The following is a 22,288-nucleotide window of genomic DNA, read 5'->3' on the forward strand; positions in this document are numbered from 1 at the left end:
ATGTTCCTAGAGTCATAAGTTATATAGTTGGTTCTAGAAAAATTCTGAGTGGTTTTTCAGTGGATTGTTTGCGCCTTCCTTCAGGCGTCTGTCAATTCAACTCTTTCAAGTCTCTTCGCGACACCTTCCAGTGAGTCGAACAAACCTGTGATCATTCGTGTTGCCCCTCCTTGCAGCCGTTCACTACCCACTGTCAGTCCTGTTAGGTACGGGTCCTACACGTACGAACAATATTTTAGGATGAGTCGCACAAGCGTTTTGTATGAAGTCTCCTTCGTAGACTGATTTCACTTATCTAGTATTCTAGCAATGAATCACAGTCTTCCGCCTGCACTTCCTACGACTGAGCCTGTGTGATCACTCCATTTAACATCCCTATAAATTCTTATACACATGTATTTGTATGAGTTGACCGACTCCGGCTGTGACCCACTGATATTGTAGTCATAGTCTACTATGTTTGTTCCTTTTTGTGAAGTGAACAATTTCACATTTTTGAACTTGTGCTCATATAGTTAAACTCTGGCAGCGTACAAGTCGTTTGCATATTGGTTGACTATCATTAAGACGGTTTTCAGTTTCAGAAAACCCCACAAGTCCACTGTCCTCAGGATTCAGTTGTCGAACACGTCTGTGACGATGCCATAGAAACCAAATTTTAGCGTTAATTATGTACCATCTAGTAGGCTGAAATGAACAGCAAACCAGACGCTTCATATCTAATGTCCACTTATCACAATGCCCATACCACTGAATTTGCACACAGGTCAACGTACGCGGATAGATGAATATAGAAAAGTTACTTTTGCTGCCAGCTCGGAAAAATGGGCTACTGGTAAGTGTTACCCTAGAGATCCTCAGCTAATAACGGCAAAATGAATCCAGCAACGAATGATTCCTCACAACACAGAGCTAACTGTATTGGTTATCTGTTATCCTTTAGCCATACTAATTTGAAATACTGAAATATTTTCATTCTACTTAGGTTTCCTGGGAATATCAACGGATCATTCGAGGACTACGAATGACCTTCAGCCATGGGGCAGCCCTTGAGAGTAGACCGCCTCACCTGGCTGTGATTACGTAACGATCGAGTTCTCCGCAGAGAAGCACACGTGTTCATAGTTTTTTGCATCAGGTGTTCACATTTAAATACTAACATTCTTTCGCATTATTAATTCGCCGCCACTATCAGACATGTAGATAAACCTATCCATAATATTATCAGAAAGAGAACAGGATTCTGTCATTAAAAATTGACATGCTTACTATAATAGAAATATTTGCACCAGCGATATGACAGAAAAATTTATGGAGTAATCACGGAGTTACATCAGCACACTGTCAGTCGTAGTTGGAGGAGGTATTGGCCCTGCGAACGTATGTTACAAAATAAAAGTAAGACGGCCTGGAGCACATGATTCGAACACAGGTGAACAAAAGTCACTGATGCAAACGTCACATCTTCAAAATTTTGCACGGGAGGAAATATAGCGGTAACCTTTAATAGGAATAGACCGATATTAAAGGCAAACAAAGCGCTGCAATGAAGTTTCAGTTACAATCGTTAGCAACAGCAGTAATAAAACACACAACATCTCGTGGCAGACAGGCTGATACTGCTCCATTAGAGAGAGAGCTAATCGCAACAAAATGCATGTTAGTACCATCTGATATCAGTCCAGGGACTATGTCGGAAGTCACGAAGCATAAGCAGCAAAACGGCGCAAGACTACCCTTGTCTGTCAATGAATCGTAGAGTAATAGCTTTTAACCAAGAAAGATGTTGCCTAGGTTGTTATCTGCTAGGTCACTCCGAACATGGCTGCGATGGTAAATCCAAAAGGTTGCAACGGTTGGTTCAAATGGTTCAAATGGCTCTGACAAGGGAACCTCCCCATCGCACCCCCCTCAGATTTAGTTATAAGTTGGCACAGTGGATAGGCCTTGAAAAACTGAACACAGATCAATCGAGAAAACAGGAAGAAGTTGTGTGGAACTATAAAAAAAATAAGCAAAATATACAAACTGAGTAGTCCATGTATAAGATAGGCAACTTCTTGAATAATATTATCTCCGGACGCCGTGGTCTCGTGGTTAGCGCGAGCAGCTGTGAAACGAGGGGTCCTTGGTTCAAGTCTTCCCTCAAGTGAAAAGTTTAATTTTTTATTTTCAGTTTATGTGACAAAGTCTTATGTTTTCACCACTTTTTGGGACTGATTATCACATCCACAAGAAAACCTAAATCGGGCAAGGTAGAAGAATCTTTTTACGCATTAGCCAAGTGTATAAGTTGGGTCGACGAAATATTCTTGTCATGTGACGCACATGCCGTCACCAGTGTCGTATAGAATATATCAGAGGTATTTTCCTATGGAGGAATCGCCTGACCTATGACCTTGCGATCAAATGTTTTCGGTTCCCATTGGAGAGGCACGTCCTTTCGTCTACTAATCGCACGGTTTTGCGGTGCGGTCGCAAAACACAGACACTAAACTTATTACAGTGAACAGAGACGTCAATGAACGAACGGACAGATCATAACTTTGCGAAAATAAAGAAATAAAAAATTTCACTCGAGGGAATACTTGAACCAAGGACCTCTCGTTCCGCAGTTGCTCACGCGAACCACAGGACCACGGCGTTCGTAGCTAATATTATCCTTGACATTGCCTATCTTGCACATGGACTACTCAGTTTGTATATTTTGCTTATTTTTTTCATAGTTCCACACAACTTCTTCCTGTTTTCTCGATTGAACTGTGTTCAGCTTTTCAAGGCCTATCCACTGTGCCAACTTATAACTAAATCTGAGGGGGGTGCGATGGGGAGGTTCCCTTGTGAGTACTATGGAACTTATCTGCTGAGGTCATCAGTCCCCTAGAATTTAGAACTACATAAACGTAACTACCCTAAGGACATCACACACATCCATGCCCGAGGCAGGATTCGAACCTGCAACCATAGCGGTCGCGCGGTTCCGGACTGTAGCACCTAGAATCGCTCGGCCACTCCGGCCAGCGCAACGGTTGGTGTTTACGCCCCGTTACATAAACTGAGTACATGCTTTGAGTGAACAAGGATTTTGAAGGAAGTTGGCACTGTCATTTTCTTGCAAAGCGATATTCCATGGTTTTGGAAAACGACCGAAAACCCAAGACAGTATGACCGGGTGGCGATCTGAATCTCACTTCACGTGATTGTGAATGCTGGATTATAACCATTGGGTCACGTACTGCGCTGAAGATCAGTACGTGGATGTCGGGAAGAAAATCATAATTTCTACTTTCTACTGTTGAATATATGTGAAAATAACAAAAAAGAAACAAATAAGGCCGTAAATGAAAATCGTATCACATGCTTGTTAGAGAAAAGGATACTGTATCTGACGAGGTACTAGATAGAATATTCGGAAAAACTGGCAGCTCTTCTAATAACAGTTGGTAGTAGAGTCCCGGAATAAGGAAGCCTAAAAAAAACACATAAAAAAGACACGCCGTCCAATGGTACCGACCGGCCGCCGTGTCATCCTCAGCCCTTATGCGTCACCGGATGCGGATACGGAGAGGCATGTGGTCAGCAGACCGCTCACTCAGCTGTTGTGTTTTCGTGACCGGTGTCGCTACATCTGAGTCAAGTTGCTCCTCAATTGGTCTCACAAGGGTCGAGTGTACCTTGCTTGCCAACAGCACTCGACAGAACTGAACGGTGACCAGTCCATATGTTGGCAAAGCCCGACAGCGCTTAACTACGGTGATCTGACAGGAACATGTGTTACCACTGCGGTACGACCGTTGGCATTAACGAAGCACACCTTGTGACATGAAAACGGGGCAGGCCGTTCCCATTTACAGGGTTGGTCAGAAATAGTCTGAAAAGCTTGTAAAGGTTTTGAAGGATAGGTTGTGCTGAGAAATAGTTTTTTAAAAAAAAGATACTTTGCGCCGTTTCCGAGGTAATTAGCATTGAGGTTAGACAGTCAAGCCGTTGCGCGAGCAAATTGAAGCGGCCCGCCAGAGACAGTATCGCTAAACGTGTTCCTCGTCTGGTTTCCATAAATTGGACTAGGGAAGGTGGCAAGGATCGAACCGCAGTGTCGTGCGCTATCATCTAACAAGGAACCCCCTCAGAGCGAGGTCCCAAAAGTTCAGTGATGTTTACGGCATTCGACGCCTCATATCTTGTCTACCATGCAACCACAATGTTGGCTGCTAATGGCTACAGGGGGTGGGACTGGAGGTTTCTGACGGTGAGCATGGTATGAGGCAACGGAGCGTAGTTGAACCGCTTAGGCCGGCAGCTGTGGCCGAGCGGTTCTAGGCGCTTCAGTCCGGAACTGCGCTGCTGCTACGGTCGCAGGTTCGAATCCTGCCTCGGGCATGGATGTATGTGATGTCCTTAGGTTAGTTAGGTTTAAGTAGTTCCAAGTCTAGGGTTCTGATGACCTCAGATGTTAAGTCCCATAGTGCTAATAGCCATCTGAACCATTTGAACTGCTTAGTCGACGAGTAACTCACAACAGTGTTACACTGCTAGGGATGTTGATACAAAGCAGAGGAATGGCAACGATAAACAAAGTAAACATAGCATTATATCTACAGCAAAAGTTTCCGAAGTTGATATTTCGTCGGAAAGAAATCTAAGGAACTTCGCGCAGTGAAAAAGAGGTGTCAGATGAAATATTAGCGTTACTCCAAGCTGAGTCCGTGGGATGTGTGGTGTCGTATACGCTCGACTGTGCGGACAACGTATACGACGAGTACAGTGATGGTTGTACGTGCTTGACAAGTGATAATAATACTGTGTAAGTTGGCTGTTTATGTGTATGTATGTTGGCAGCGCTATGTAGCGCTCTGCATTAATAACTCTGACAGAGCTGGGCGCACTCTGTAAGAGGCTCTGTAGCTGGTCGGACTTGCAGTTGGAAGTTAACAGTCAGCGGTGATGGAAGAAGTTGGACGTGAACAGCCAGCAGTGGTGGAAGTTGGGAGTGAGTAGCCAGTGGTGATGGAGGTTAGAGGTTTGAAGTGTTGGCGCCAGCGGACGATCTGGACGTGTGTCCTTCATGGAAATATAATTTGTCGATGATTATATAATTTTTGTAAATGGATGTCATGGACGAGTATATAATTTTTGAACTGGTTGTCACATTATTAAGGTAAATACTTTGTCCACTCTGCAACAAAATATTTCCTTTGCTAACCACTTGCCTATTAGTAGTTAGAGCCGTCAGTAGATAGAATCCTTTATTTAATTGACTGTATTGGCGCTTGCTGTATTTCAGTAGTTCGTGTAATGAAGATTTTTGTGAGATAAGTGACTTATGAAGTGTATTGTTAGGATTTCTACTAATTCAGGACCATGCTTTGTTTTAATTATTTGAAGTCAGGTTATCATTTTTGAGCAGTCATATTGCGTTGCGCTGGAATATTGTGAGTAATTAATGAATAGGAAAAGTTTGAGTTGAATTTGTCAGAAATAGTTCTGTAGGTCTGAAATGAAACGATAAAAAAATTAACAAAGTGACACTTGCATTCTATCTCAGTTACAGCAGTTTAAGTAAAAATTAAATAAAGAAGTTTCAACTGAAACAGGTGTCGAGCCATTTAGGTCATCATCCTTGTCTGACAGAGGGCCAGAAATCCCGACACCAATGAAACGTAGTAAAAGAAGACCGTTGTCCAAGGAGCGGCTACTAAACATAATTAAGTTCGTGAAAGATCAACTAGAATATAGTAAAAAAAAAATTACGAACTGACCTCGAATAAGTGCGCAGCAATACGACCGTATAGCGCATAAGAAAAGCTATTGTTATTCAAGGGAGGACGAGGTCCACTTGTTACAAAAACTAGTGTTTGAGCGTCTCAGGGATGCTCGATAAAATTTACAGCACGTGCGTGATAGACGTCTACTCCGTTACATACATCAAATTGCGTGTGTCATAGATTACAGTGATCTCATGGGAAGCAGTAGATGGTTGCATAACTTCAGTGCCACAGAACTGGAGGACGTAAGATAACAAAATTGCAAACAATATGTCAACCTGACGATGCACAGCAGACTGCAGAATCGGCCAGAAAATCTATATATAAGATAAACAAATTCATCCCATCGCTCTGTAAGGAACTTTTTTTCGACTCCGACCAATCGGAATTTGAAGAGGAAATACATATGAATGGAACCCTGGAAATTAAAGTTACCAAGAGAGTTGTACCAAGATCAACTAACATCAGTACCCTAACGCATTTGTATACAAAAGTTCTATGCGCACCACGCGAAGCAACAGTCTTGGATAAAACACTGTACAGTCATTATTAGTAAAGCCAAGAGTTCTGACCAATTTCCAATGGGTTTACTCGTAGTAGCATTCCCTCAAAAATTTAAACAGGAAACATGTGGTTCCCTCATTGCAGCGCGCCAATTCTGTCCTTTGAGTTATTGCTATGCGTGATTTTGCAATATGGTGTTGTTTTCTAGTAGTTGTTACATGTAACTATATGAATAAGTAAACGGCAGAGGGTTAATTCCTGAGCGTCAAATAGCCTACTCCTCTCGGATTTTGCAATGCCGACTGTTGACCTGGATGTTAAATTTGCTGGAAAGTTATTTATTGTGCTGCAGGATATTGGAGGTGTTTGCCCTCTACGGTTCTTTCTCGTGTGCGTGATCTTGCTGGAGCAGTAGGGAATGTTTACGTTGCAGCAAGCAAGAGTGGCAAAATGGGCTTAAGAGAACTACAACTATGGTATCAGCACTGGTTTTGGCCAATAACTGGCCAAAATAACTTACTTTCGCTTGATTATTGGCTTGCATATAGAAATCATAATCCTTTAGAGCAAACTATCCCTCCAGAAAAGTGTGTGACATTGCAGTTCATACCGTCTGGAACCAATGGACAAATTCGGCCTCTGGATGTTTGTTTTTTTGGTGCCCGTGAAACATATTATCGCACTATATACAGCTACACCTTAAAGGGTAATCAGTTTCACGATAAGTTTCATGACAGACTGTTTCGCATTCGGTTGTACGTATGTAAACATATTCCATTAGTTCTTATCACGTTACAGCAACAAGATTTTATATGCATTCTTTCAGAAAGGATATCCAGCTGAGCGTCCTGCACGGTTTGTAACTCCCAAGGAGTTCGCCTTCGATCTGGACGGTGAAAACCTTTGAGATCACATCGGCATGCCATTTTTCACTCAGTGTTCATGGGTCAAGAATGGTTTGTTTTGAATATTCCTTGAATGACGATATCCGTTTTGTGGCATACATACATCCCATAGAAGGTTCATCTCTGAACCTTCCGGATCTCATTTTCTGTCACCCTCCTGATGCACATGGAAAGTGATTAGCAGCTAACATTTTTCATGTCATAATCTTTAACACAACACTTTCAAATGAGCCTTAGTAAGGCTTGAACTTGAGACTTCGCACTAACGGGGTTGCTTGTAAACACTAATAGTATCCGGTGGACAGCTTGAATTTCCGGGCTGAACTTGCTCTTTCGAAATATTCAGGCGCTCACTGAAGTAAATGACAGAATGCGCTTCTTATGATATATCCCTGTTGCAATGTGTATCGCTCTTTCATAAATCCGAGAGGAGTAGGCTATTTGATGCACACGATTTAATCCTCTGCTGGCTTTTTATTCACATAGTTACACGTAACAACTACAAGAAAACAACACTACATTGCAGATCACGCATAACAATAGCTCAAAGGACAGAACTGACACGCTGCAATGAGTAAACCACATGTTTCCTGATTAACGTTTTGAGCGAATGCTTCTAAAACCATTGGAAATGGGTCACAACTCTTGGCTTTACAAATAATGACTAGACAGTGTTTTATCCGAGACTGTTGCTTCGCGTGGTGTGCATAGAACTTATCATATAACTATACATTCAGTGAGACTGCTCTAGCGATAAATCTTGGAATCTTGAACCGAAGAGCCTTTCGGCATGCAAATTGCACTACCAGTGTTTACAGGCATTTAGACCACGCCATTGAAATGGTGCGCTACACGTAAAATGGCTTTTGCAAAATATCTCTTTAGGTCTAAATAGACCTCACAAGACGTAGCGCGTAGAGAGAACAATACGTAATAGTTCACTCTGTCACGTGGATTACTGCGAAACTTGTAGTGGGAAGACTTATTTGACAGATGATACAGTCACGAGTAGCTTTGCATGTATGTGCGACATGTTTACTGATAAATTTAACAGTGAACTAGACACGTAAGCTTTGTATAGGCCTGGAAACTTCGCCGGGTGACAGGAGCATGAAACATTACAACGGGAAGCTCCCAATTATAGTAGGCGCTGTCACTAGGCTGACAGTCTAGTACGTCACATTATGCAAAAATTTCTTATCTCGTCTGTCTTGTGTAGACCGACTGCGAAGCAAAATTATATCACAGTAAATTTCAAAATTTCTCGTACATTACCCGTTTTAACAAAGGAAGACTTCCACCCATAGAGCTCAGAACACCGAGTTTTTCGCGTTACAAAACTGTAAACAATGTGTATCGTTAATTTATTGTTCAGTAATCTATGGAGAAAATAGGAGGGGCGTTCAATAAGTAATGCAACAAATTTCCTTCTGAGTGCAGGTTGCTTTCGTTCAGGACTCCGATACACCACATTATTCCTCCTTCTTTCGGCTACAAAACCCTATTTTTCAACATAATCTCCGTTCAGTGCGACGGCGTTACGCCACCTTACTGGGAGGACTGGTAGCCCGCGTGGTACCACTCCATTGAACGACGTCAGAGCCAACGTTTTACTGCCACCTACTGCTTCTCACGGAATGCAACCTTCATTGGACCAAATATATGGTAATTGAAAGTACGAGATCCGGGCTGTAGGGCGAATGAGGAAGAACAGTCCAGTAAAGTTTTCTGAGCTCCTCTTGGGTGCGCAGACTTGTGCGAGGCCTTGCCTTGTTATGGAGAAGGTGAAGCTCTTTTTCATTTTTGTGGCGATGAAGACAGTGAAGTCATTTCATCAGTTCCCTGGGGGTAGCACAATACACTTCAGAGTTGACTGGTACACAATGAGGGAGGACATCCAACAGAGTAGCCCTTCCAGAGTCCCAGACGACCGTTGCCCTCAAACGTTGCTCTCAAACTGGGGGACAATCAAGAAAGGGGTGCCGCAAGGTTCGGTCTTGGGTCCTCTGCTGTTCTTAATATATATTAATGACTTGCCATTCTATATTCACGAAGATGCAAAGCTGGTACTTTTTGCCGATGATACAAGTATAGCTATCACACCCAACACACAAGAATTAACTGGTGAAATTGTAAACGATGTTTTTCAGAAAATCATTAAGTGGTTCTCTGCAAATGGCCTCTCATCAAACTTTGACAAAACACGGTATATACAGTTCCACACAGTAAATGGAATGACACCATTGATAAATATAGACTTCGATCAGAAATCGGTAGCTAAGGTAGAATATTTAAAATTTCTAGGTGTATGCATTGATGAGGGGTTGAACTGGAAAAAAACACACTGAGGATCTAATGAAACGTTTGAGTTCAACTACTTATGCTGCTAGGGTCATTGCAAATTTTGGCGGTATACATCTGAGTAAATTAGCTTACCATGCCTATTTTCATTCTCTGCTTTCCTATGGCATCATTTTCTGGGGTAACTCATCATTGAGTAAAAGAGTGTTCATTGCACAAAAGCATGTAATCAGAATAATTGCTGGAGCTCATCCAAGATCACCCTGCAGACAGTTATTTATACAGCTAGAGATCTTCACTGTAGCCTCACAATATATATATATATATATATATATATATATATATATATATATATATATATATATATATATTCACTTATGAAATTTGTTATTAACAATCCGAACGAATTCAAAAGTAATAGCAGTGTACATGGCTACAACACTAGGAGAAAGGATGATCTTCACTACTCAAGATTAAATCTAACTTTGGCTCAGAAGGGGGTAAATAATGCTGCCACCTGGTCGCTTACCTAATAGCATCAAAAGTCTGACATATAGCCATATAGCATTTAAAAGGAAATTAAAAGAATTTCTTAATGGCAACTCCTTCTACTCATTAAATGAATTTTGGGATATAATAAGTGGGTAATTTCCCCAACCACCACAAAAAAATTACAAATATTAAGTGTCATGTAATACGAGGGCTATCCACAAAGTACATTACGTTTTGGAATTAAAAATAAATAAAGTATTGGAATTTTTTTTTTATTGTATACAGATGAAAGCCACACTTAAATACTACTTTTCTACATAGTTGCCATTTAAATTAAGGCACTTATCGTAGCGATGGACGAGCTTGGAAATTCCTTCGTCGTAAAATTCGGCGGCCTGCGCCTTCAACCACGTGGTTAATCAGTAACCCGGTAGAAATACGATTTTTGTGGATTCCCTGGAAAGAGGCACTACAATAAATTCTCAAAGGTATTGCCAAACTCAGGACAACCTCAGAAGAGCAATACAAAACAAGTGCAAGGGAAAGTTGGGCTCAAAGATCTTGCTGATTCACGATAACGCCCGGGCCCACACGGCAAATGCCACTCGTGAAGTTCTCGAATCTTTTAAGTGGGAGTTGTTTCCTCATTCGCCGTACAGTCCCGATCTGGCACCGAGCGACTTCCACTTATTCCCAGTAATGAAGAAGTGGTTGGCTATGCAGTGTTTTGATGACGACGCACAGCTTCAAGAAGAGGTAACCACGTGGATGAAGGCGCAGGCGGCCGAATTTTACGACGAAGGAATTTCCAAGCTCGTCCATCGCTACGATAAGTGCCTTAATTTAAATGGCAACTATGTAGAAAAGTAGTATTGAAGTGGGGCTTTCATCTGTATATAATAAAAAAAATTTCCAATGCTTTATTTATTTTTAATTCCAAAACGTAATGCACTTTGTGGATAGCCCTCGTATTTTGTGTAATGTAATATCTTGTATAGACACCTTTTATTAACCTGACACGTTCCACATCATTACGAAGTGTCGTATTCATGATCTATGGAACAAGTACTAACCTAATCTAATCTTTATCGGCTGAGGGCCAGGTTTTGAACTTCTTCTTCGGAGGAGAGGTGGTGCCGAGCCACTACATGGAGTGGCGTTTCGTTTCCGCTTCGAAGTGTTAAACACATGTTTCATCGCCTGTGAGGATGTTCGAAAAAACTGTTACGATCAGCCTCGTCACGAGCAAGAAAGTTCGCACATCCTTCGTTTCTCCTTACAGTCCTCTGTTGGGAGGTTAAGAGTGCTGCAGGCACACACCTTTGGGTACCCAAAATGTTGGACGAGTGTGTCAGCACTACCAACAGAGACGTGCAGTTGAGCAGCGAGGTATTTCAATGCGATCCGTCGATCACCTCGAATGATAAGTATCCGTACCTCCCAACACTGCAGGAGTCACAGCTGTGTGGGGCCGGTCGGCCGTCGGGAGATCGGACTGGTTTGCGCGGCCTTGTTGCGATGGTGACAGACGTCTCGCCCAAGGACTCACCGTGCTTTTGTTCATTGCCAGGTCTCCGTTAACATTCTGCAAGCGCCTATGAACATGTGCGGTGCTCTGGTGTTTCACCAAAAGAAGCTCAATGACAGTTGTCTGCTTGGGACGCACCTGCTTTACAGACGCCCTTTTGAAGGTTACATATAGCGCCTCCACCTTCGGAACTTCATGAAACTGCAAGGGCTGAAGCGGGAATATGCCACGATATCCTACAACAAATTTCGTATTTGTTCAACCGAAACAGGCCAAGAAAAAAATATGTTGCATTACCTGTTTAGTGCTCCCCGTAATACAGATAAATCGCTCTACATATACAATAAACTGGATCATGTTGATCAATCGGGTTTCTGTCGGTTATTCGCGCCTTTCCTGCACGATATGTCAACTGCCTGACTCGCAGTCTTCTTCAGGTGCTGTCTGATACTGATTCTAGCGTCATCAAAGAATCTATTGAGATTAAGGTTGCTGAGAATCTCAATAACCGGGACACCGGTTTCCAGCCGAGCTCGGCCTGGAACCCAGCACTCGATCTTCTGAAGACGCAGCGTAGGCAACATCCAGGCACCAAGGGACACAAGTATAAGGATCGAATTAGAGATGACAGCCTAGTACATGTAACTAAGGACGTACACGAAATGGCACCTCAGACAACAGACAAAGTATCTGAGGACGCTCTTCCGAGTCTCGAGCGACGATTTGAGCACAAGTGGCATGAAAATGACGCTGCAGCCGCTTCTGGGGGACAAGAACTTCGGACGGAACGCCTAACACGACACATCACGGTAACAGAACGTCCTGATCCACAGAAGGACTCAAATGACGACAATCGGAAGACAAAACGTAATCACGAAGTACGCGCACAGCGTTCCGAACAGCCGCGGCTAGAAGAAAATGCTAGCCTCCAGCCGTTATTGGGCGGCGCACACCACGGACAGAGCGCAAGACGTGGCGCGGACGGCAGAGGGTTGTTGTTGTTGTTTGGTTGGGGAAGGAGACCAGACAGCGTGGTCATCGGTCTCATCGGATTAGCGAAGGAAGTCGGCCGTGCCCTTTCAGAGGAACCATCCCGGCATTTGCCTGAAATGATTTAGGGAAATCACGGAAAACCTAAATCAGGATGGCCGGACGCGGGATTGAACCGTCGTCCTCCCGAATGCGAGTCCAGTGTCTAACCACTGCGCCAACTCGCTCGGTGCACGGCAGAGGGAACGCATAGTACAACGTAGGCATAAATACCGGACTCGTTCCACACTGGAACCAGTATCAGACAGCACTTGAAGAAGACTGCAAAACACCTGAAGAAGACTGCGAGTCACGCAGTTGAAATGTGCAGGAAATACGCGAATAACCGGCAGAAACCTGATTAATCAACATGACAACGCCTCGCCAGGAAAGCTTGAAGAATTACAATAAACTGGATCATTGCAACTTGTTGGGGAAGGTGTGGCTCTCTGAAAACTATTACGCACGTCACGCAAGAAACGGAAAAAAGAGGACAACTACACAATGTGACTTCTTTCCCCTAAGTGAGTATAATTTATCATGTAATTGTTAGGTGATGGTGTTAGATTTTTCCCTTACTGCTTTACCCCGTCGTAGTAGGGAGGTTGTTTCAGTTCATTCTTCTCCGCAATTAGTACAGAATCTCGCACTGACATTGGGATGGTTGCAATTCAGCCGGCCGCTGTGGACGAGCGGTTCTAGGCGCTTCAGTCCGGAACCGCGCTGCTGCTACGGTCGCAGGTTCGAAACATGCCTCGGGCATGGATGGGTGTTATGTCCTTAGGTTAGTTATGTTTAAATAGTTCTAAGTCTAGGGGAGTGATGACCTCAGATGTTGAGTCCCATAGTGCTTAGATCCATTTGAATCATTTTAGTTGCAATTCATTTCAGCCTGTAACAGCTATACGATGATAAATTCTTACTTAATAGAAGTACTTGTGATTGGAGTCTGCCAGCGAGTCACAGGAAAGGGATCATACCAGCATTCTAATGTGGAAACTGAAACACTGCGCAACTCGGCATTTACGCACACAGGACGTTTACTGAATTAAAAATTCTTTGCAAGATAGATAATGGAAGTGGGATAGGGACCGTAAAGCTCTCTCTGTATTGTCATATAGAAGCCTCACATCCGGAACAATGGAGGGTCATAGCTTACAAGCTAAGTATTTCCTAACTATTTCTATACTGTGAGCTTGCATTTAGGTATCCAGTACAAGAAGCAAAATTTCATCATGAAAGTAATGTGTACGGAATAATTTGTGGAATACGTATAAGATACTTTGAACTCCATTCGGCTGCACTAAGCAACAAAAGAAAGGTGTAGCTGTTGTTCCATCGACAACTCTTTGATTTTATTGTAAAAGAAGTAAAGAGGATTAGGATTTAAGACTGTGTCGATGACGTGGACATTAGTGACGCAGTGTAAGTTGGGACTCAGCAAGAATGGGGAAAAAAATCAGCGACGGCCTCTGTAAAGGAACCAAAGTGAACTTATCTTTCTCGCTAGGTTCACAGCACCCATACTGGGCATGCTCAAGATCAGCGGTAGAAAAGACTCACACGATACCTAACGAATAGGGATTGCAAGAGGTTTGCGTTCGAGCAGTGGCAACCAATTTTCAACGCTGTCCAGAGGGCAGTCGTAGAACATCAGCACCCACAGTCAATGGAGCTGTCAACATACCTTCGCTCTGCCGTTCGCTAACTAGAGAAAAAGAAGGCAACGCTGATCGAACAAGAAAAAGGCGTGTCCGATCAGTGACCGCAGGCGGGGTAAGGTTGTGTGATTTTCGTCTGACTAACGGATCCGAAATACAGCGGAAACTTATACAGCTAAGCGGCACAAATAAAGTTGTTAGCTTACTTACAGCACCTGTGACGGACATTCACGATTAAAAGATGAAGATCTTTTGATTAATTAATGACAAGTGTTTACTTTTACGAAATATTGTTAAATATTTGCATCATGAAGAGCACAACGGCGTCAACACTATTGTCTGTCCGCCAACATACTGCTGCACAGTGGCTGTTGGTCTTATCTGATATACCCTGATTAGCCGGAACATTATGACCACTGCCCACTGCGACGATGGATGCCGCCTGCTGGCATTGAGAGCACGTGAGCCGGTAAAAAAAAAAGTAAGAGCAGGAAATACGACGGGGCATCACCATAGCGAAGATATGGGCTGCAAATGGGGAAATCCACTGAGACTTTGGCGACGGGTACGTTATTAATAAGCAGAGCCCAGTGAACGAGTATCTCAAAAACGGCGAATCTCGTCGAATGTTCACGTGATACTGTCATGAGCACCTACGGAAAGAGGTAGATGGACAGTGAAACTACCACGAGACGCTAAATGGTTGGACGTTCCACAGAACTTGGGGATCGGAGGCTTGTCTGCTCTGTGAAGGACAGATGGTAGTCTGTGGCATCTCTGCCGAAAAAGCGCAATGCTGGTGCACGCACAAGTGTTTCGGAGAAAACCATTCATCGTACATTCTTGAACTTGGAGCTCCGCAGCAGACCACATCTACGTGTTCACATGTTAACCCGACAACATCGGCAATTCTGATTGCAGTGGGCACGGAACCATCTGGATTCGACGGCCGATCAATGAAAACTTGTTGGCTCTTCGGGTGAATCACATGCCTGCTACACTAGGTCACTGGTCGTCCCCACAAGCGCCGTCATCGAGGTGAATGCGGGCTCGAAACATGCAGCGCGCGAAGGACGCGGACTGGTGGGGGCACTGTTATGTGTGACACTCTCCTGCACTTGCACTGACCGAAGACACGGCGACAACTGCGAACCATCTGCTTCCCTTCATAGTTGACGTCTTCCCCGACGCCGGTGTCATCTATCAGCAGTATAATTGTCCTTGTCTGGCAGCCAGAAACGTTCTACAATGATCTGAGGAGTATTATGGTGAACTCACGTTGATGTCTCGGCAACCAAATTCGCCTGATGTAAATCCTATGGAACCCATCTGTGTTGCTATTGGGCGCCGTCACAGCGTACGCAAATCAACGGTCCGTTACTTGCGTGAATTACATGACCTGTGAGTAGACATCTAATGCCACATGCGTCCAAAAACCTACCAACAACCAGTCTGATCCCAGAAATGCAAAACCAGTGATATATTTCGTTCCAAAGACGGACAATCAAGCTATTAAGTAGGTGGTCATAATGTTTTGGCTCGTCAGTATATCTCACTTTAACCAGAAAAATATTTTGTTGATAAATGTCTTGGCCGTGTCACTCTTTCACCACTGATTTGTCTTTGTTAGGTAGCAACACTGTTTCCTTTATAACAAACAAAAATATTTTTAATCTTTGAACGATGCCCTCGAAGAACAAAAAAGTTACTGTGATTTTAATATATGTGAATATATGTGGAATATCGAGATAAAACGAAGAAAGTAAGAGCATATAGCTACAGCATTCACTGTGTAACAAAGAATTGCACAGGCCGGTCGTGGACTACAGGAAGGCATATAATTGCATTTTCCTGCTTAAGAAAATCGTTAACTAGTAAAATTCCGATGAGCTTCGATATAAGGTCGGGACTGAGAAAAGGAGATGGTTATCACGAGTGTTTTTAAGCCTTACACTAGAAAAGATAACGAAGGAAAAATTAAAAAAGAAATCTTCGGTGAAGTTCTTGGCTGAGAGACGAAAAAAGCTGACCTGGCATACGCCATACTGCATAGATCTAAGCGGAGAACTGGAACTAATGAACGAAGCTATGAAGACTGCAGCGAGGAGAACTGACCTTCTCATTAAGGCATAACAAACAAAATATCTCTTAATCAACTGAGATCGAATTGGAGCAGTGGGATGACGGATCTATGAAGCGGTCAGTGAGTTCTAGTGACTGGGAGCAAGATGCACTACTAAGTAGTTGAATTACGGTGAATATATTATTTGTAATGGCGTTCATAGACATGATAAATTTTTTGAATGATATCAATTTGCCCCTCTGTTTTTTATGGTTAAACTATATTTTTATTTTATGTTGTTAAGCACTACATAATTTGGTTGATGTAGCCATTTTTAAGTGTACAAAGTACAACCTTATACGCACTTACTTGTGTTATACAGGGTGATTCAAAAAGAATACCACAACTTTAAAAATGTGTATTTAATGAAAGAAACATAATATAACCTTCTGTTATACATCATTACAAAGAGTATTTAAAAAGGTTTTTTTTCACTCAAAAACAAGCTCAGAGATGTTCAATATGGCCCCCTCCAGACACACGAGCAATATCAACCCGATACTCCAACTCGTTCCACACTCTCTGTAGCATATCAGCCGTAACAGTTTGGATAGCTGCTGTTATTTCTCGTTTCAAATCATCAATGGTGGCTGGGAGAGGTGGCCATAAGAAAAAATTGCAGGGGGTAAGATCAGGGCTTCTTGGAGGCCAGTGATGAAGTGCTCTGTCACGGGCTGCCTGGCGGCCGATCCATCGCCTCGGGTAGTTGACGTTCAGGTTTCATAACTAACCTTTTTCGTAGGACTCTCCATACAGTTGAGTGTGGAATTTGCAGCTCTCTGCTAGCTCTGCGAGTCGATTTTCCTGGGCTGCGAACAAATGCTTGCTGGATGCGTGCTACATTTTCATCACTCGTTCTCGGCCGTCCAGAACTTTTCCCTTTGCACAAACACCCATTCTCTGTAAACTGTTTATACCAACGTTTAATACACCACCTATCAGGAGGTTTAACACCATACTTCGTTGGAAATGCACGCTGAACAACTGTCGTCGATTCACTTCTGCCGTACTCAATAACACAAAAAGCTTTCTGTTGAGCGGTCGCCATCTTAGCATCAACTGACGCTGACGCCTAGTCAACAGCGCCTCAAGAGAACAAATGTACAACTAAATGAAACTTTATAGCTCCCTTAATTCGCCGACAGATAGTGCTTAGCTCTGCCTTTTGTCGTTGCAGAGTTTTAAATTCCTAAAGTTGTCGTATTCTTTTTGAATCACCCTGTATTTAGCGAACTTGTTTAAGTTACATGGTTTTAGAAGCAGAGCGTGCTTGACCAGTCGTTAGAGTTATTGGCATGACACCAGGTGTTACAAAAACAGGAGTTACACAGCCGTAGACCGTAGCTCAGATGGGGTGTCAGATATTAAGGAATTATTTACCTTGAACCACTGTTGTGGTGCATTGTAGCAACTTGTTTTTCTTTCGCAGGAGCTGCACATGATGAACGACAGAAAGGATATAACTCACGTGTCTGCAACCTACCCTTGAAGATTTTCGAGTGACCACTTGACAGCATGGTAAGTTTTAAGAACAATAGTCATGTAATGATAATTTAAGTCTGAGTTCGAAGGGCGACTAGGGTCTGCCTCGTCGACGTTGACGCCATTCGAGATGACCCACGAGCTCAGATTTGGGAAAGAAACCGGTCACGTCTTTTCCAAAGGAACCTGTTTCCTTAAAGGATTTAGGGGATCGACGGAAAACCGAAAGCTGGATGGCAGGGCAGGATCTGAACCGCCGTCGTCCCGAATGTGACTCAAGCGTGTTATCATTACGCCACCACACTCAGTACTCCAGGTCTGCTTGTTTGGGAAGGCGGGTTTGCAACTGAAAGCGAAACTAAAGCAGTGGTATCTAAGAGAGACGTTACTGCCAAGATAATACCGTGTCTGGGAACAATCACTGTGTCTTCAGCGGAAGATTTAGCTACTGAAATGAGACATGATAATTTTCCAGCATTACCAAAATATGTTCTCGGGTATACCTATAGCTTTATTCATGATGTGGTGGAATTCATCGTGACAGACAGAAACTGAAACAAAACCGTTCAGTTCACGTGATTAAGGAGGCATTCACAATGAAGTAGATGGAGTAGGAAAAGACAGCAACATGGCACAGAAAAGAATATTTATACTGCTCCAGTATTCCGACTTACTGTATGTTTCAAGAAGAGATGTATACTTGGAATGGGAACAGAAGTGGCAAAAGTCACAGCAGAAAAACGCGTGAAGGTACGCGACAAAGACGAATGACTGCACTGAAATTTCAATCGCAAGCGAGTACTTTGGAGCGCCACTGTTTCAGTGAGTTTTCATTTCTCATCATCTAATTTTAAGCATTTACAGTAAAAGCGAAGATCAACATAAAAGAATATTAGGTAGAAATAAGTTGAAGGTGTTGCTTTCTAATTATGAGTGCCATATCAGGGTTATAATGTGAACGTTAGTTTCACCTGTATACAACAAAAAGTCAGTGCAGAAACAATAATTTCTTTGAAGAGCGAATGAGGAACAGTGACATAAGACAGCCAAGAGTACACTGTCTGACCAAACGCGTGGACGTCCATTAGTGGATATTAATATGGGAAGGTCAACCCTTCGCATTTACGAGGGCTTGAACTCTGCTGGAGAAACATTCAGAGAGGTGTCTGAATGTCCTTGGAGGAAGGCAACCCATTATTCTTCTAGAGCCGAAACCAGAGAACGCACTGACTCGGACGCCGTGTTTTAGGGCGATGTCGACGTTTTATGTCATCTCAGAGGTGTTCCATTGGGTTCAGGTTGGGACTTTGGGCAAGCTAGTCCATTTCAGGAATATTATTGTCCACAAACTATTACATCACAGATATTGCCTTGTGACAGGGTATACTGTGAAGCTTATACAGTCATCCTCTCCAAACTGTGTCTCTACTATACGTAGTACTCAATGCTGTAAAGTATGTTCGTGCAGTTGCTAATTTGGCGTTTCCTTTAGCGCAATGAGGGACCACACCCTAACCACGAAAAATAGCCTCATACCCTAACACCACCGCCTCTATACTTCACTGTTGGCACTACGCATGGCGACAAGTAACTTCTTCCAGACATTCGCCAAACCTAAACCGTCCCATCGAACTACCATAGGGTATAGCGTGATTCATCGCTCCATATCACTCGTTTCCAGTCATCCAGTGTTCAGTGGAGCCGTTTTTCGCACCATCGAGAGCATCGCTACGGAAAATTGTGTCTTATGAGGAGTTGCTCGATGATGGTACCCTTTCCTTTTTATCTGCCTAGGGGCAGTCATTGTGCTAGGTGGACTGCTGATATCACTTTGTTCCTTGTCTGATTTCTTGCGACTTTTCACAAGCGCACCCCGCTTTGCTCGACGGACAGTTAGTATATGCGTCTGACCGTCAATACATAAAGGCTGCCTAATGTTCTACATCTACATGGTTACTCTGCGGTTCACACTAAAGTGCCTGGCAGAGGGTTCATCGAACCATTTTCATACTACTTCTTTACCATTCCACTCTCGAATGGCGCGTGGGAAAAAGGAACACCTAAATCTTTCCGTTCGAGCTCTGATTTCTCTTATTTTATTATTATGATCATTTTTCCCTACGTAGGCGGGCGTCAACAAAATATTTTCACATTCGGAAGAGAAAGTTGGTGACTGAAATTTCGTAAATAGATCTCGCCGCAAAGAAAACCGCCTTCGTTTCAGTGACTGCCACCGCAACTCGCGTATCGTATCAGTGACTCTCTCACCCCTATTGCGCGATAACACGAAACGAGCTGATGTTCTTTGCACTTTTTCGATGTCCTCCGTCAATCCTACCTGGTAAGGATCCCATACCGCGCAGCAATATTCCAGCAGAGGACGGACAAGTGTAATGTAGGATGTCTCTTTAGTGGGTTTGTCGCATCTTATAAGTGTTCTGCCAACAAAGCGCAGTCTTTGTTTCACCTTTCCTGCAATATTATCTATGTGGTCTTTCCAATTTAAGTTGCTCGTAATTGTAATTTCTAGGTATTTAGTCGAATTGACAGCCCTTTGTTTAGTGCCAATTGCCACTTTTCGCACCATACAGAAATTCTCTCTAGATCATTTTGTAATTGGAATTGATCGTCCGATGATTTCACTAGACGGTAAATTACAGCGTCATCTGCAAACAGTCTAAGGGGGCTGCTCAGATTATCACCTAGATCATATATGTAAATCAGGAACAGCAAGGGCCTATGACACTGCTACTGTTGTTCCTTCACGTTTCCACTTCAAAATCACGTCACCAACAGTCGACTTGGGCAGCTTTGGGACTGAAACATCCCTGACAGGTTTATTACTCAAATGACATCCAATGATTATTCCACATTCGAAGTCAGCTCACCTGACTTACCAATTCAGCTGTTGCTGCTACTCTACTGACAACACAATACTTCTTGCTTCCTTTTACACTGGAGGGTCCGCCTCTCGTGTCATCTAGTAGTCAACTCTGTATTACATAGGGGTCTCCGGATATTTTGAACCAGACAGTGTACAATTTTTTATGTCCTATACAAAAAAAAAGCATTCCCCTGCATTTCAGCAACGAGGGGTCCTATACAAGATAAAAATATGGTAATCTGTCGTTTTGAACTAGTTCACGCACAGTATAGCGAGTATCGTTGGCTCACACGTTTTTCGTATGGAACAGGACAGATGGAAATCGAGTAATACGCGAATTATACTCCGCCACGCACGGTAAGGTGTCCTTCGGACACAGATGCAGAACGCAGGCGGAGGAAACTGGGGCATTTATAAGTTGCCCTCACCATATGCGGCAACCCGTATCCGGTGCCCAAATGCTGCTGCCATCGCCTCCGACTTAAAGCCGCACCACCGCTGCAGACCTGCCGACGGCTGGTCCAAGTACTATGCGGGCTACTGCGCCAGTTCCGATTATGCGGGCCACAAAAGACTTTAATGCGCCTGATTACATCGACAGCGTAATCGACAGCTAACAAGGTTCATTTTTCAGGGGCCTACTTGTCTATATATCTTGTTATGCTACAGTAAAATAGAAGCAGAAAAGAACGTTTCTGAAAAGTTAAAAGTGTGTGCCTGACCAGGTCTCGATCATGGACGGTTAACCTCGTGGCCCAGCCACAAGCGACGAGCTGGATGAAAGCGTAGGCCCGCCACTAATGCATTACACTGAGATGACAATAGACATGGGACACCCCTGACATCGTGTCGGACCACTTTTGCCCGGCGTAGAACACCAACTCGGCATCGACTCAAAAAGCTGCTGGAAATCCACTGCAGGAATATTCAGTTATGCTGTGTCTATAGCCATTGACAACTGTGAAAGTGTTACCGGTGCACGTTGCTGTACACGAACTGACCTATCGATTACGTGCTAAAAACTTTCGATAGGATTCATGTCGGACGATTTGGGTTGTCATATCGTTCGCTGGTAGTGTCCAGCATGTTCTTCAAACCAACAGCGAACAATTGTTGTGTTTGACAGTGCCTTATTCTGACAAGTATTAATTTTTTTTATGCTTCTGAAGAAGACTAGATTACTCTAGCTGAAACCGGGGTAAAGACCAGTAACTTTTCGCAACTGAGGGGGATCTTTGACGTATTAATTTATCACAGTTGCTGACAGGGGTGCAACATGTTAAAAATTCTTTGCGAACAATTGTAGCCCGGTAAAATGAGGTCATTGTTTGGGGACATGAAATCTGTGAATGGCTGCAAATGTAGCCGAACATAACCAATTCCGGTCAATGATCGGTTCAATTGGACCAGAGGACCCAGTTCATTCCACGGCAGCGCAGCCCACACCATTATAAAACAACCATCAAAGTGCACACTGCCCCGTTGGCAACTTGGGCGCATGGCTTCGTGGGGTATGTGCCACACTCGAATTCTACCATCACCTCATACCAACCGAAATCGGCACTCATCTCGTGAGTCGACGGTTTTTCAGTCGTCTAAGGTCTAACCGTAATGG

At 43.4% G+C, this 22,288-nt stretch overlaps 1 protein-coding gene across 9 annotated transcripts in view; it reads left to right on the forward strand.

Annotated features, from left to right (window-relative positions):
* LOC126263179 (uncharacterized) overlaps positions 1-22,288 on the forward strand; it is a 488,493-nt gene that overhangs the window by 433,732 nt on the left and 32,473 nt on the right. For 3 of the 9 annotated variants that reach the window (XR_007546855.1, XR_007546853.1, XR_007546857.1), the window contains one exon: positions 17,737-17,825. The exons of the other annotated variants lie outside the window; for them this stretch is intronic. The gene's annotated coding sequence lies outside the window, so the exon portion shown is untranslated. The remainder of the gene's footprint in view (positions 1-17,736; positions 17,826-22,288) is intronic. 9 annotated transcript variants of the gene reach the window in all.

Source organism: Schistocerca nitens, chromosome 6, assembly GCF_023898315.1.
Source record: "Schistocerca nitens isolate TAMUIC-IGC-003100 chromosome 6, iqSchNite1.1, whole genome shotgun sequence".
NCBI classification, from domain to species: domain Eukaryota; kingdom Metazoa; phylum Arthropoda; class Insecta; order Orthoptera; family Acrididae; genus Schistocerca; species Schistocerca nitens.